The sequence below is a fragment of the Canis lupus genome, chromosome 3 (genome assembly GCF_011100685.1).
Source record: "Canis lupus familiaris isolate Mischka breed German Shepherd chromosome 3, alternate assembly UU_Cfam_GSD_1.0, whole genome shotgun sequence".
Lineage (NCBI taxonomy): Eukaryota > Metazoa > Chordata > Mammalia > Carnivora > Canidae > Canis > Canis lupus.
Window position 1 is genome coordinate 35802649 of NC_049224.1, and position 16166 is coordinate 35818814.

At 39.7% G+C, this 16166-nt stretch overlaps 1 pseudogene; it reads right to left on the reverse strand.

Annotated features, from left to right (window-relative positions):
• Positions 1 to 13886: 13886 nt before the first annotated feature.
• LOC100685501 lies at positions 13887 to 14675 on the reverse strand (annotated as a pseudogene).
• Positions 14676 to 16166: the final 1491 nt, after the last annotated feature.

A 16166-nucleotide genomic window follows, 5' to 3' on the forward strand; every position in this document is an offset into this window, starting at 1 on the left:
GAGGATACTGTGCTACTTCTGGAGAGAAGGCAGGCCAATAACCCAGAGGAAGAGAGTGTGGAAATAGAAATCTGAAAAATGCCTGGAACACACAGAAGGGAGAGTATTTGCTCTTCTCAGAGTGTTTCCCTGAGAGGTAGTGTGTGCAAACGAAAGAACTCATTGATAATAATACATGAATACTAAGGGACTTATATACCCCACTTACATGAATGGACAGATCATCTAAGTAGAAAATCAACAGGAAATAATGTTTTTTAATGACACACTACATTAAATGTACTTAGCAGGTATGTTCAGAACATTCCATCCTAAAGCAGTAGAATACACATTGCTTTCAAGTACACATGGGACATTCTCTAGAAAAGATCACATATTAGGTCACAAATCAGGCATCACACGATACCGATCTTTTTGTTAAGATAGAGGTCATCCATGCATATTTTCTCACCACAATGCTAAGAAGCTTGAAGTCAACCACAAGAAAAAAATTGAGAATACCACAAGTACCTGGAGGTTAAGTAACATGCTATTAAACAATGGATGGGCCAACTAGGAAATCAAAGAAGAAATGAACATATCACTTGGAAACAAATGAAAATGAAAATACAGCAGTCCAAAACCTTTGGGATGCAGCAAAAGTGGTGCTCAAGAAGCAAAACACCCTCAAATAAACAACCTAACCCAACACCTAAAGGAGTTAGAAAAACAACAAATGAAGCCAAAAGTCAGCAAGAGGGAAATAATAAAGCTTAGAGCATAAATAAATGATATAGAAACAAACAAAAAAAACCCAATAAACAGATCAATGAAACCACAAGCTGATTGTTTGAAAAAATTAATAAAATTGATAATCCCCTAGCCAGACTTATCAAAAAGAAAAAATGACAGAAATAAATACAATAAAAATGAAAGAGAAGAAATAACAACCAACACCCCAAAAATGCAAAGAAGTCTAAGAGAATATTATGAAAAAGCATATGCCAACAAACTGAACCACTGGGAAGAGATGGATCAATTTCTAGAAACATAAACCACCAAAACTGAAACAGGAAGAAATAGAAAACATGAACAGATTGATACCAGAGAAAAAATGGAATCAGTAATCAAAAATCTCCCAACAAACAAGTCCAGGGACAGATGGCTTAACAGGTAAATTCTATGAAACATTGAAAGAAGAGTTAATACCAATTCTCCATTCATCTTTTGATGGACACTGAGGCTCCTTCCACAGTTTGGCTATTGTGGACATTGCTGCTAGAAACATCAGAGTGGTGGAAGGGGAGGAGGGCAGGGGGGTGGGGGTGAATGGGTGATGGGCAGAGGGGGGCACTTGATGGGATGAGCACTGGGTGTTTTTCTGTATGTTGGCAAATTGAACACCAATAAAAAATAAATTTATTATTAAAAAATAAAATAAAATAAATGAAATAAAATAAAATAAAATAAAATAAAATAAAAACCAATTCTCAAACTATTCCAAAATAGAAAAGAGTGAAGTAAGTCAATCAGAGAAGGGCGGTCATTATATGGTTTCACTCATACAGGGAATATAAAAAATAGTGAAAGAGATTATAGGGGAAAGGAGAGAAAATGAGAAAAATCAGAGAGGGTGATAAACCATGAGAGACTCTTAACTCTGGGAAATGAACAAGGGGTCGTGAAAGGGGAGGTGGGCGGGGGGATGGGGTGACTGGGTAACGGGCACTGAGGGGGGCACTTGACAGGATGAGCACGGAGTGTTGGCAAATTGAACTACAAAAAAAATACAAATACAAATAATAATAATAATAATAATACCAAAAGAAAAATAGAAAAGGAAGAAAAACTTTGAAATTCATTCTATGACATCAACATTATGCTGATACCCAAAGCAGACAAACTTCACTACAAAAGAACTACAGGCCAAAATGCCTGATGAATGACATAAAGCAAAAAATCTCAAAAAGTCTAGCAAATCAGGGACACCTGGGTGGCTCAGTGGTTGAGCATTTGCCTTTGGCTCAGATTGTGATCCTAGGATCCTGGGATTGAGTCCCTGCATCAGGTTCCCCTCAGCGAGCCTGCTTCTCCTTCTACCTCTGTCTCTGCGCTCTCATGAATAAATAAAGTCTTTTAGAAAAAAGACTAGCAAATCAAATCCAATAGTACTTATAAGAATCATTCACCATGATCACGTGGGATTTATTCCTGGGCTGTAAAGATGGTTCAATATTTGCAAATCAATCAAAGTGATACACTATATTAGTAAAAGAAAGGATAAGAACCATGTGACCCTTTCAATAGATGTAGGAAAAAGCATCTGACAAAACATAACATATAATCATAGTAAAAGAAAAAAACCCTCAATAAAGTAGGTTTAGAAGGAACTTACCTAAACATAATAAATGCTATATGCCAAAAATCCACAGGTAAATCATCCTCAATGGAGGAAAACTGAGAGCTATTCCTCTATGGTGAAGAATAAAACAGGGATGTCCACTCTCACCACTTAACATAGTACTGGAAGTCCTATCCACAGCAATCAGACAACAAAGAGAAATAAAAGGCATCCAAATTTGCAAGCAAGAAGTAACATTTTCACTATGATATGATATTCTATACAGATAACCCGAAAGCCTCCATCAAAGAATTGCTAGAACTGATACACAAATTCAGTAAAGTCACAGAATACGAAATCAACATACAAAAATCTCTTACATTTTTTTCTTTTAAGAAAAATTATTTATTTAAATTCAATTTAGTTAACATATACTATACTATTAGGAGGTTAGAATTTAGTGACTCATCAGTTGCAATAGAACACTTACTGCTCATTACTTTAAGTGTCCTCCTTAATGCTCATCACCCAATTACCCCTTTCCCCCTCCCAAATTCTCCTTTAGCAATCTTCAGTTTGTTTCTTAGAATTGTCTCTTATGGTTTGCCTCTCTCTCAATTTCCTTTTATTTTATTTTTCCTCCCCTTCCCCTGTGTTCATCTGTTTTGTTTTTTAAATTATACATATGAGTGAAATCATATGGTATTTGTCTTTCTTTGACTTATTTCACATAGCATAATACACTCTAGTTTTATCCACATTGATACAAATGGCAAGATTTCATTATTTTTGATGGCTGAGTAACATACCACTGTATACATATCCCATATCTTCTTTATTCATTCATCCACTGATGAACATCTCACCTCTTTCTACACTTTGATTATTGTGGACATTGCAGCTATAAATATTGGGGTGCAGGTGCCCCTTCGAATCACTATGTTTGTATCCTTTGGATCCTTTGGATAGTAGAATAATTGTTGGGTTGTAGGGTGTCTCTACTTTTAACTTTTTAAGGAAATTCCATGCTGTTTTCCAGAGTGCCTGCGCCAGTTTGCATTCACTGCCACATTGTCATCAACATCTGCTATTTCCCGAGTTGTTATTTTATCTATTCTGACTGGTGTGAGGCAGTGTCTCATTGTGACTTTGTTTTGGAATTCTCTAATGCTGAGGTATATTGATTATTTTTTCATGTGTCTGATGGACATATGCATGTCTTCTTTTTTTATTTGGAGTCCAATTTGCCAAAATATAGCATAACACCCAGTGCTCATACCATCAAGTGCCCCCCTCAGTGCCCATCGTCCAGTCACAACCACATCCCACCCACCTCCCTTTCCACCACCCCTTGTTCATTTCAAAGAGTCAGGAGTCTCTCATGTTCTGTCTCCCTCTCTGATATTTCCCACTCATTTTTTCTACTTTCCTCTTTATTCCCTTACCCTATTTTTTATATTCCCCATATGAATGAGACCATATAATGATTATCCTTCTCCGATTGACTTATTTCACTCAGCATAATACCCTCCAGTTCCATCGACGTTGAAGCAAATGATGGGTATTTGTCGTTTCTAATGGCTGAGTAATATTCCATTGTATACATAAACCACATCTTCTTTATCCATTCATCTTTCGATGGACACTGAGGCTCCTTCCACAGTTTGGCTATTTTGGACATTGCTGCTATCAACATTGGGGTGCAGGTGTCCCGGCTTTTCACTGCAGCTGTATCTTTGGGGTAAATCCCCAGCAGTGCAACTGCTGGGTCGCAGGGCAGATCTACTTTTAACTCTTTGAGGAACCTCCACACAGTTTTCCAGAGTGGTTGCATCAGTTCACATTCCACCAACAGTGCAAGAGGGTTCCCCTTTCTCCGCATCCTCTCCAACATTTGTAGTTTCCTGTCTTGTTAATTTTCACCATTCTCACTGGTGTGAGGTGGTATCTCATCGTGGTTTTGATTTGTATTTCCCTGATGGCAAGTGATGCAGAGCATTTTCTCATGTGCATGTTGGCCATGTCTATGTCTTCCTCTGTGAGATTTCTGTTCATGTCTTTTGCCCATTTCATGATTGGATTGTTTGGTTCTTTGCTGTTGAGTTTAATAAGTTCTTTATAGATCTTGGACACTAGTCCTTTATCTGATACATCATTGGCAAATGTCTTCTCCCATTCTGTAGGTTGTCTTTGAGTTTTGATGACTGTTTCTTTTGCTGTGCAAAGTTTCTTATCTTGATGAAGTCCCAATAGTTCATTTTTGCTTTTGTTTCTCTTGCCTTCATGGATGTATCTTGCAAGAAGTTGCTGTGGCCAAGTTCAAAAAGGGTGTTGCCTGTGCTCTCCTCTAGGATTTTGATCCTAGATTTTTGTGGATTTTTGTGGAATCCTGTCTCACATTTCGATCTTTCATCCATTTTGAGTTTGTGTATGGTGCAAGAGAATGGTCTAGTTTCATTCTTCTGCATGTGGATGTCCAATTTTCCCAGCACCATTTATTGAAGAGACTGTCTTTCTTCCAGTGGATAGTCTTTCCTCCTTTGTCAAATATTAGTTGACCATAAAGTTGAGGGTCCACTTCTGGGTTTTCTATTCTGTTCCATTGATCTATGTCTGTTTTTGTGCCATACCGCACTGTCTTGATGACCACAGCTTTGTAGTACAACCTGAAATCTGGCATTGTGAAGCCACCAGCTATGGTTTTCCTTTTTTTTTTTTTTTTAATGGTTTTCCTTTTGAATATTCTCCTGGCTATTCGGGGACTTTTCTGATGCCACACAAATCTTAAGTAGATTTGTTCTAACTCTATGAAGAAAGTGCATGGTATTTTGATAGGGATTGCATTAAATGTGTAAATTGCCCTGGGTAACATTGACATTTTCACAATATTAATTCTGCCAATCCATGAGCATGGAATATTTTTCCATCTCTTTGTGTCTTCCTCAATTTCTTTCAGAAGTGTTCTGTAGTTCTTAGGGTATAGATCCTTTACCTCTTTTGTTAGGTTTATTTCTAGGTATCTTATGCTTTTGGGTGCAATTGTAAATGGGATTAATTTCCTTAATTTCTCTTTCTTCAGGCTCATTGTTAGTGTATAGAAATGCCACTGACTTCTGGGCATTGATTTTGTATCCTGCCACGCTACCAAATTGCTGTATGAGTTCTAGCAATCTTGGGGTGGAGTCTTTTGTGTTTTCTATGTACAGTATCATGTCTTCTGTGAAGAGGGAGAGTTTGACTTCTTCTTTGCCAATTTGAATGCCTTTTATTTCTTTTTGTTACCTGATTGCTGAGGCTAGGACTTCTAGTACTATGTTGAATAGCAGTGGTGAGAGGGGACATCCCTGTCGTGTTCCTGATCTTCGGAGAAAGACTCCCAGTGTTTCCCCATTGAGAATGATATCTGCTGTGGGCTTTTTGTAGATGGCTTCTAAGATGCTGAGGAATGTTCCCTCTATCCCTACACTCTGAAGAGTTTTGATCAGGAATGGATGCTGTATTTTGTCAAATGTTTGCTCTGCATCTATTGAGAGGATCATAGGGCTCTTGTTTTTTCTCTTGCTGATATGATCAATCACATTGATTGCTTTACAAGTGTTGAACCAACCTTGCATCCCAGGGATAAATCCCACTTGGTCATGGCGAATAATCTTCTTAATGTATTGTTGCATACTATCATCTAGTATCTTGTTGAGAATTTTTGCATCCATGTTCATCAGGGATATTGGTCTATCATTCTCCTTTTTTGGTGGGGTATTTGTCTGGTTTTGGAATTAAGGTGATGCTGGCCTCATAGAATGAGTTTGGAAGTATTCCATCTCTTTCTATCTTTCCAAGCAGCTTTAGTAGAATAGGTATGGTTTCTTCTTTAATCCCCTGGGAAGCCATCTGGCCCTGGACTTTTGTGTCTTGGGAGGTTTTTGATGACTGCTTCAATTTCCTCCCTGGTCATTGGCCTGTTCAGGTTTTCGATTTCTTCCTGTTCCAGTTTTGGTAATTTCTCGTTTTCCAGAAATGCGTCCATTTCTTCTAGATTGCCTAATTTATTGGCGTATAGCTGCTCATAATATGTTTTTAAGATTGTTTGTATTTCCTTGGTATTGGTGGTGATCTCTCTTTTCCCATTCATGATTTTATTAATTTCGAGTCTTTTCTCTCTTCTTTTTATTAAGGCTGGCTAATGGTTTATCTGTCTTATTAATTCTTTCAAAGAACCAACTCCTGGTTTTGTTAATCTGTCCACAGTTCTTCTGGTCTTTATTTCATTGAGTTCTGCTCGAATCTTTATTAACGCTCTTCTTCTGCTGGGTGTAGGATCTATCTGCTGTTTTTTCTCCAGCTCCTTTAGGCACAAGGTTAGCTTTTGTATTTGGGTTCTTTCCAGTTTTTGGATGGATGGTTGTATTGAGATGTATTTCCCTCTCAGGACTGTTTTTGCTGCATCCCAAAGATTTTAAACAGTTGCATCTTCATTCGCATTAGTTTCCATGAATCTTTTTAATTCTTCCTTAATTTCCTGGTTGATCCTTTCATCTTTTAGCAGGATGGTCCTTAACCTCCATGTGTTTGAAATCCTTCCAAACTTCTTGTGATTTAGTTCTAGTTTCAAAGCATTATGGTCTGAAAATATGCAGGGGATGATCACAGTCTTTTGGTATCAGTTAAAACCTGATTTGTGACCCAGTATGTGGTCTATTCTGGAGAAAGTTCCATGTGCACTTGAGAAGAACGTGATTCAGTTGCATTTGGTTGTAAAGTTCTCTAAATATCTGTGAAATCCATCTGGTCCAGTGTATCATTTAAAGCTCTTGTTTCTTTGGAGATGTGCTTAGAAAATCAGTCGATTGTAGAAAGTGCTACATTCAAGTCACCAAGTATAAGTGTATTATTATCTAAGTGTGTCTTAACTTTGGTTATTAATTGTTATACTTGTCAGCTCCCACATTCGGGGCATAAATATTGATGATTGGTAAGTCCTCTTGTTGGATAGATTCTTTAAGCATGATATAGTGTCCCTCTTCATCTCTTACTACCGTCTTCGGGATAAAGTTTAATTTATCTGATATAAGGATGGCTACCCTAGCTTTCTTTGAGGACCATTTGAATGGTAAATGGTTCATCAACCTTTTATTTTCAGGCTGTAAGTGTCCTTATGTCTAAAATGAGCCTCTTGTAGACAGCAAATAGATGGGTCTTGCTTTTTTATCCAGTCTGAAATCCTGTGCCTTTTAATGGGGTCATTAAGCCCTTTCAAGTTCAGAGTTACTATTGAAAGATATGAATTTAGTGTCATCATGATACCTATTCAGTCCCTGCTTTTGTGGATTGTTCCCTTGGACTTCCTCTATTATAGAATCTCCCTTGGTATTTGTTGCAGATCTGGCTTCGTGGGCCCATCCTCTTTCTTGGAAGCTCTTTATCACTCCTTCTATTCTGAATGAGAGCCTTGCTGGATAGAGTATTCTTGGCTGCATGTTCTTCTCATTTAGGACCCTGAGTATATCCTGCCAGCCCTTTCTGGCCTGCCAGGTCTCTGTGGAGAGGTCTGCTGTTAATTTAATATTTCTCCCTATAAAAGTTAGAGATTTCTTGTCTCTAGCTGCTTTAAGGATCTTCTCTTTATCTTTGGTGTTTGCAGGCTTCACTATTAAATGTCGAGGTGTTGAGCGGTTTTTATTGATTTTAGGGAGGGATCTCTCTATTTCCTGGATCTGAATGCCTGTTTCCCTTCCCAGATTAGGAAAGTTTTCAGCTATGATTTGTTCAAATCATATTCTGGACCTCTGTCCCTTTCGTCGGCCTCCGGAACCCCAATTAAATGTAGATTTTTCCTTTTGTGGTTGTTACTTATTTCCCTTAACCTGTCCTCATGATTTTTTTTATTGTTTTTCTCTTTTTTCCTCAGTTTTCCTCTTTGCCATCAACTTGTCTTCTATGTCACTCACTCGTTCTTCTACCTTGTTAACCCTTGTCATTAGGACCTCTAGTTTGGATTGCATCTCATTTAATTGATTTTTAATTTTTGCCTGATTAGGTCTGATTAGGTCTGCAGTTATGACGTCTCTTGAGTCTTTTATGCTTTTTTCTAGAGCCACCTGTAGCTTTATGATTGTGGTTCTGAATTGGCTCTCTGACATTGAGAAGTAATCCAAATTTTATAACTCTGTGGGAGAGAGGACTGTTTCTGATTCTTTCTTTTGAGGTGAGTTTTTCCTTCTTGTCATTTTGCCCAGTACAGAGTGGCCAAAAACAAGTTGTACTGGGAAAAGGAGAAAAAGAGTGAAGAGAAAAAAGAAAAGAAAAATAAAAAGAAGTAGAAAAAAAGACGAGGAAAAAAAAGGTGGGGGGAAGCAAACAGAAAACAAAAAGCAAGGGGGAGTATCCTCTGATTCTCTATAGTGTAAATCCCTCGGCTTACCCTGGAACTTTCTAGTGCTTCTTGGTCAAGAACTTGCTTTTCCCCTGTCCGTCCAGCTGGTGTTCTGGGGGAGGGTCCTGCTGTGTTGATTCTCAGGTGTGAGCACTTGGGGGAGCTGCTCAGCCCCCTGCCAGGTGCACAGCACAGTGGGAGCTGTTTATCCTGTGAGACCACTGTGAGGCTCAGTGGGGGTTGTTTATCCTGTGAGGCCCTAGGAGGAACAACAGCAGTGGTGGCGCCCAGTTCTCCAGCCTTGGAGTCAGCTACCACAGTAACTACCACAGCTCCCAGTCCACAGTGGCCTGGATGCTCCGGGGCGGGGTGCTGATCTGCACAGCTCCCGCCTCCGGGGGCAGGAGCGTCCTCGCTGTCCTGGGCCTTCCCGGCCTCTGTCTGTCCCGGGGGTAGCGCCGGATCTTGGGCTGTGTCCCCCGGCGGCCCTACCGGGCTTGCACTGCTGGAATTGCGCTCCCGGGGCGCAGTCCCCTCCGCTCGAGCGGCCACCCGAGCCGCCACCTGTGCCGGTGCCACAGCCCCTTAGGGAGCTTGGCCACGGGGTGTGGCGCGCTCTCCCCGGGGCGCAGGTGTCTGTTAGTGCCCCTGGGAACCTGAGGGCATCCCCACCCTCCTGAGGTCCTGCTCTAACTCCTTGCGAGCGCCTTTCTGCCCGGGAAGATTGGTGAAGCTCCTGCTTCTCCCGGTCGGGGCTTTCGTGTCCTGGGGGCACTCGCCAATTGGCCTTAGCCCAGCTCCTCGCGGGGCCCCTGACCGTTGGATGCTTTTTCTTTATCCCCCGCCCCCCGTCTTCCTACCTTGATAGAAGCCTAACTCTTCTCACTGTAGCATTCCAGCTGTTCTCTCTTTAAATCTCAGGCCAAATTCGTAGGTTTTCAGGATTATTTGAAAGTTTATCTAGGTAATTTGGTGGGGATCGGTGACTTGGGGACCCTACTCTTCCACCATCTTGCCCCTCCCTCCCTCTTTTTTTTTTTTTATTGGAGTTCTATTTGCCAACATATAGCATAACACCCAGTGCTCATCCCATCAAGTGCCTCCCTCAGTGCCTGTCACCCAGTCATCCCCATGCCCCTCCCATGCATGTCATCTTTGGAGAAATATCTGTTCATGTCTTCTGCCCATTTCTTGACTAGATTTTTTTTTTTTATTTTTTGGGGTGTTGAGTTTGATGAGTTCTGTATAGATCTTGGATACTAGCCCTTTATCTGATAAGACAATTGCACATATCTTCTCCCATTGTTACCTTTTAGTTTTCTTGTTTCTTTTGCTGTGCAAAAGTTTTTCATCTTGATGAAGTCCCAATCCATATTTGCTTTTGTTTCTCTTCCCTTTGGAGATGTATCTAGCAATAAGTTGCTTTGGCCAAGGTCACAGAAGGTGATACTTATGTTCTTCTCTAGGATTTTGATGGATTCCTGCCTCACATGTGGGTTTTTCATCAATTTTGAATTTATTTTTGTGTATATTGTAAGAAAGTGGTCCAGTTTCATACTTCTACATGTGCCTGTCTAATTTTCCCAACACCAGTTGTTAAAGAGACTGTCTTTTTTACATTGGATATTCCTTTCTGCTTCATTGAAGATTAGTTGACCATAGAGTTAAGGGTCCATTTCTGGGTTCTCTATTCTGTTCCATTCATCTATGTGTTGTTTTTGTGCCAGTACCATACTGTCTTAATGACTACAGCCTTGTAATACAGCTTGAAGTCCAGTATTGTCATAGCTCCAGCTTTGGTTTTCTTTTCAACCATACTTGGCGATTCATTCTGATAGTCTATGCCTTTTGATTGGGGCATTTATTCCATTTACATTCATAATAATTATTGAAAGATATGAATTTACCTGTAAAGTCACTCTTCCTGTAGATTTTCTCTGTCCCTTTCTAGTCTTTGTTACTTTTGGGCTTCCTCTCCCTTCAAAGGATCCCTTTAATATTTTTTGTAGATCTGCTTAGTGTTCACAAATTCCTTTAGTTTTTTTTTTTTTTTGTCCTGGAAACAGTTTATCTTTCCTTCTATTCTGAATGACAGGCTTGGGTAAAGTATTCTTGGTTGCATATTTTTCCACTTAGGACACTGAATATACTATGCCAGTTCTTTCTGACCTGCTACTTGTCTGCGGACAGGTATGCTGTCCATCTTATGTGCACCCTTGTAGGTTCAGGACCTCTTGTCCTGAACTGATTTTAGGATTTTCTCTCCATCTTTGAAATTTTCAAGCTTCATTATTATATATTGAGGTGTTGACCTATTTTTATTGATTTTAAGGGGGGTTCTCTTTGCCTCTTGGACTTGAATGTCTGTTTTCTTCCACAGATTAGGGAAGTTCTCAGCTACAATTTGTTCAAATAAACCTTCTGCCCCTCTCTCTTACTCCTCATCTTCTGAGACCCCTATAATCTGGATATTATTTTGCTTTATGGAATTGCTTAATTGTCTGTTTCCCTTTGTGATCCAGTAGTTTCCCTTCTCTCTTCTTTCCAGGTTTCTTATTTTCCATCATTTTATCTCTATATCACTGACTCTTATGCCTTCTTCATTCTTGTTTTTATTGTTTCCATTTGGGACTGCATCTTGCTAATAGCATTTTTATTTTTAATTTTTAAAAAATATTTTATTTACTCATGAGAGATACACAAAGAGAGGCAGAGACAGGCAGAGGAAGAAGCAGGCTCCCTGCAGGGAGCCCAATGTGGGACTTGATCCCAGGATCCTGGGATTAGGACCTGAGCCAAAGGCAGATGCTCAACCACTGAGCCACCCAGGTGTCCTGGTAATAGCATTTTAAATTTCAGTGTTATTAGATTTTAGTTTTTTTGTTTCCATAGTAGGGGATTCCATAGTGACTTTTATTCTTTTTTTTTCAAGCCCAGCTAATATCTTTATAATCATTGTTTTAAAATCTAGTTCAAACATCTTTCTCATATCTCTATGGATTAAATTTCTGGCAGTAAGTACTACCTGTTGTTCTTTTTTTTGGGGGCGAATTTCTCCATATCGTCATCTTGTCCAGAAGAGAAGGGAATGAAAGAGAAAAACAATACCAACCATGACAACAGAAAAAAAAAAAAAACAAGAAACAGGGAAAAAATGAAAAAAAATACAAGAAATAAAACAAAAAACTAGATCCTAGGTGTGTTTTGGTATGCTTGTATATATACAAAAATAAAATGAAATAAAATACAGTGAGAGGAAAGAAAAAATAAATATATATGTATAAAGTATATATAAAAATAAACATTAAAAAAGAATAAAAAATTGAAAAAATAAGAAAATAACAAAAAATATGGAAAGACTAAAGAATTAACAACAACAACAACAACAACAACAAAACAAATGCTATATGCTGTTTTCCCCATGAGTTGAAGATTTGCAACCCTCTCTGATCTGTAAACTTGATGTGAGCCAGTTGTGAATCCTTGTCTTCTTGGAGAAGGGCCTTTGCCCTGACTCTCAGTTCAACTTGTGCTATTGTAATTGCTCCTTCCTGCCAGGAGACAAGACTTAGCGTAAGCAGCTCTGGATTCCAGTACACGGCACTGTTTTGTTCCCTGAAGGCTTTCAGCACCAATGGGGGAGATGAATATAGCTACACCCCACTCTCTTGAAAGTTCACACCCTCCACTCTTCAATGAGAGCTCACAGAAAAGCAGTCAGTCTCTTCTGTCTCCTCAGTTTCCATCCAAACTCTGTGTTCACCCAGCCTGTGACAGAGAATTTTTATCTCACTCCATAACTGAGCTGCGAGTTAAAACTCCAAGTTTTATGGACTCCTGTGGCATATACCCACATTGTTCCACCCAGAGTAGTGAGGAGGGGGGTCTTACCATGCTTCTGCCTTTTGCTAGACCCTTGCCAGGAAAGCAGGCACATAACCATGCAGTAGTTTGAAGTTTATGGCAACACAGAGCATAAGTCCAGTACCTAGAGTAACCATTCTTAGCCAGCTTCCCCACTCCTATACCTGGGAACTCTGCCACATTCCAGAACTCCTGTTGTTCTTATGACCCCAGACATCCTGAGACCATGCTTTCCCACCTAAGAATAGCCCCCATTGACCACCTGATCACCTTTGAGCCAAGGATGTAATTCACTGTAGCAGACTTTCAAAAGTTCCAATTTTGTGATCTGCTGCTTATAATACATTGTTAGCCTCCTTAAGCAGGCTCCCTCCCCTCCACTGTATCTTCATATATATCACCCCAGATTCAAGTCTTTGCACCTCCTACCTTCCAAAAAGTTGTTGCTTTTCTACTTGTAGAACTTCAGTATTTCTTTTCTTGGATTTCTGATTGATTTCATAGGTGTTCAGAATGATGTTATAACTATTGAGCGGTATTCGAGCGACTAGACAAACTTGGGGTTCCCTACTCCTCCACTATCATAACTGCTCCTCCTTAGGTGTACAATATTGTGATTCAACTTCCATACATCACTTTGTGCTCCTCACAAGTGCACTCCTTAATCCCCATCACCTATTTCATCACCCACCCACCCGTTCATCTTCCCCTCTGAAAACCATCAGTTTCTTGTCTATAGTTAAGAGTCTGCTTCTTGATTAACCCTCTTATTTTTCTCTTTGTTTGATTTGTTTCTTAATTCCAAATGAATGATGGAATGTGGTATTTGTCTTTCTCTGGCTTATTTTGCTTAGCATAATACTCTCTAGCTCTACTTATGTCATTGTCATTGCAAATGGCAGGATTTCATTCTTCTTTTTTTATTCTTCTTTTTAATATATTCCATTGTGTATATATACCACATCCATTCCTTAACTGATGGACACTTGGGCTGTTTCCATATCTTGGCAATTATAAATACTGCTGCAATAAACATAGAGGTGCATGTATCACTTTGAATTAGTGTTTTTGTATTCTTTGGGTAAATATCCAGTAGTGTGATTGCTGGATCATAAGCTAGTTCAGTTTTTAACTTTTTTTTTAGTTTAGCATCATTTATTAAGTGGTCTCAGCTGTTGTTGTAGCTGCTGTGTATCAGTCTGTTCTTAAAACATAAAATGCTCTTGTCCAGGACAGAAGGATCTTCCAGGTAGCACACCAACAGAACAGAGACTCTGATGATACCAGCTTCAGTGATGGTGCCATCCAGAGAGGGAAAAGGTCATGGCATATTCACCGCAGCTTCCAGAGTTTTTGAAAAAGGAGGCTTTGGGGGCCCAGCCTGCCTGGCATTTTGATGCTGTCAGTGTGGGTCTTGTACTCCATAATGATGTTGGTAGGTACGTTAAGCACTCACTGAAGTGTATCCCGGATGTGAGCTGTGGTTGCTTGGTCACTGGCAGTCTTATTCCATATTGAAATAATGTCCTCCTGAAACTGGACAGAGACCACAGCCTCATAGATCTCCTCCCCAACCATGGACTGTTCCCCCAACATGGCCAGGATAAGATTCTCCCAGCAATGGGATGCCAAGCTCTTCTGCAGTCAAATAATCCACTTGCCACTATTTTTATTTGCATCATCCTCCCACATGGGCTTAATTCCTTCTTTGAAGAGATGGAAGCCGCTGTGGCCTGTCAGGTCCCCGGGATGTACCATATGGCTATAAAACCTCCAGAACTGCTCCACAGAGGCAAAGGTGCTGATCTGTTTGATATCCTGTTCATAGCTCTGTGAGCTGGTGGGACGGCCGGGGATTCTTCTGTAGTACCAGAAAGTATGTTGTACTGCTGCTGCTGTACTACTGCATGCTCTGCTGTATGCTCTGCTGATGTTGTACTGCTGCTGATGTACTGCTGATGCTCTACTGGCCCAGGGACAACAGCTTTCCTCTTACTGCTGCCCTGACTTTTGTCTTGTTCTGTTTTTTTTCTTCTTACCCTCTTTCTGTGTGCTGTTTTCTTCATTCTGATCACGGTCCCCACTGTCATCATCTTTCAATGCATCGAACTTGTTGTTCATCCTCTCACCTCTGCCATTGCCCAGTTTTTAACTTTTTTTATAATATTTTTCTCTTTTTTAAAAAGTATTTTCTTTTTTTAAAAGATTTTATTTATTCATGAGACACACACACAGAGAGAGAGAGAGAGAGAGAGAGAGAGAGAGAGAATGGCAGAGACACAGGCAGAGGGAGAAGCAGGCTCCATGCAGGGAGCCCGACGTGGGCCTCATCCCCGGTCTCCAGGATCACGCCCTGGGCTGAAGGCGGCGCTAAACCGCTGGGCCACCAGGGCTGCCCAGTTTTTAACTTTTTGAGGAAAATCCATACTGCTTCCTAGAGGCTGCACCAGTTCGCATTCCACCAACAGTGCAGGCGTGTTTCTTTTTGTCTGCATCCATACCAACACCTACTTTTCTTGTGTTGCTAATTTTAACCTTTCCAATAGGCATGAGAGGATGTCTCATATTAGTTTTGTTTTACATTTCCCCAATGAAAAATGATAATGGACATCTTTTCGTGTTTCTGTTAGCCATCTGGATGTCTTTTTAGAGAAATGTTTATTTATATCTTCTGCCAATTTTTAAACTGGATTGTTTTTAGGGTGTTATGTTTGATAAGTTCTTTATATATTTTGGAATCTAACTCTTTATCTGATACATCATTTGCAAATATCTTCTCTCATTCCGTAGGTTGCCTTTTAGTTGTTGATTCTTTCCCTGGGCAGAGGCATTTCATTTTGATGAAGTCACAATGGTTTATTTTTGTTTTTGTTTCCCTGGCCTCAGGAGACATATGTAGAAAAAGTTGCTGTGGCCAACGTCAGAGAAATTACTGCCTGTGTTCTCTGCTAGGATTTTTATGGTTTCAAGTTGGTTGAAGTTTTTTTTGTTTTGTTTTGCTTTTTTGTTTGTTTGTTTGTTTTTTAAGTACTCACACCCAGTGTGGAGCCCAATGCAGGCTTGAACTCACAACCCTTAGATCAAGACCTGAACTGAGCCCAATAGTTAGACTCTTAACCAACTGAGCCACATCCTAACCTCTTTGTAGGCTTGTTTTATAAGCTAACATGTGACCTATTCTGGATAATATTCCATGTTCACTTAAGAAAGAATGTGTATTCTGCTGTTTTTTTTTGTATGGAATATTCTGAATGTATCAAATCCATCTGGTTCAGTGTCATTCAAAGCCATTCATTTTCGGTTTAGATGATCTGTCCATTGACGTAAATGGGGTTACATCATTTGTAATACAATCTACTGTTATTGTATTACTATTGATTATTTCTTTTATGTTTGTTATTGACTGTTTTATGTATTTGGGTGCACCAATGTTGAGTGCATAGATATTTACAATTGTTACATCTTCTTGTTGGGTTGTGTTCTTTATTATTATATAGTGCTTCTTACAGATTTTGTTTTAAAGTGTATTCTGTCTGATGTAAGTTTGCCACTCTGTCTTTCTTTTGACATCCATTTGTATGTCAAATGCTTTCCCATCCCCTCATTTTCAAT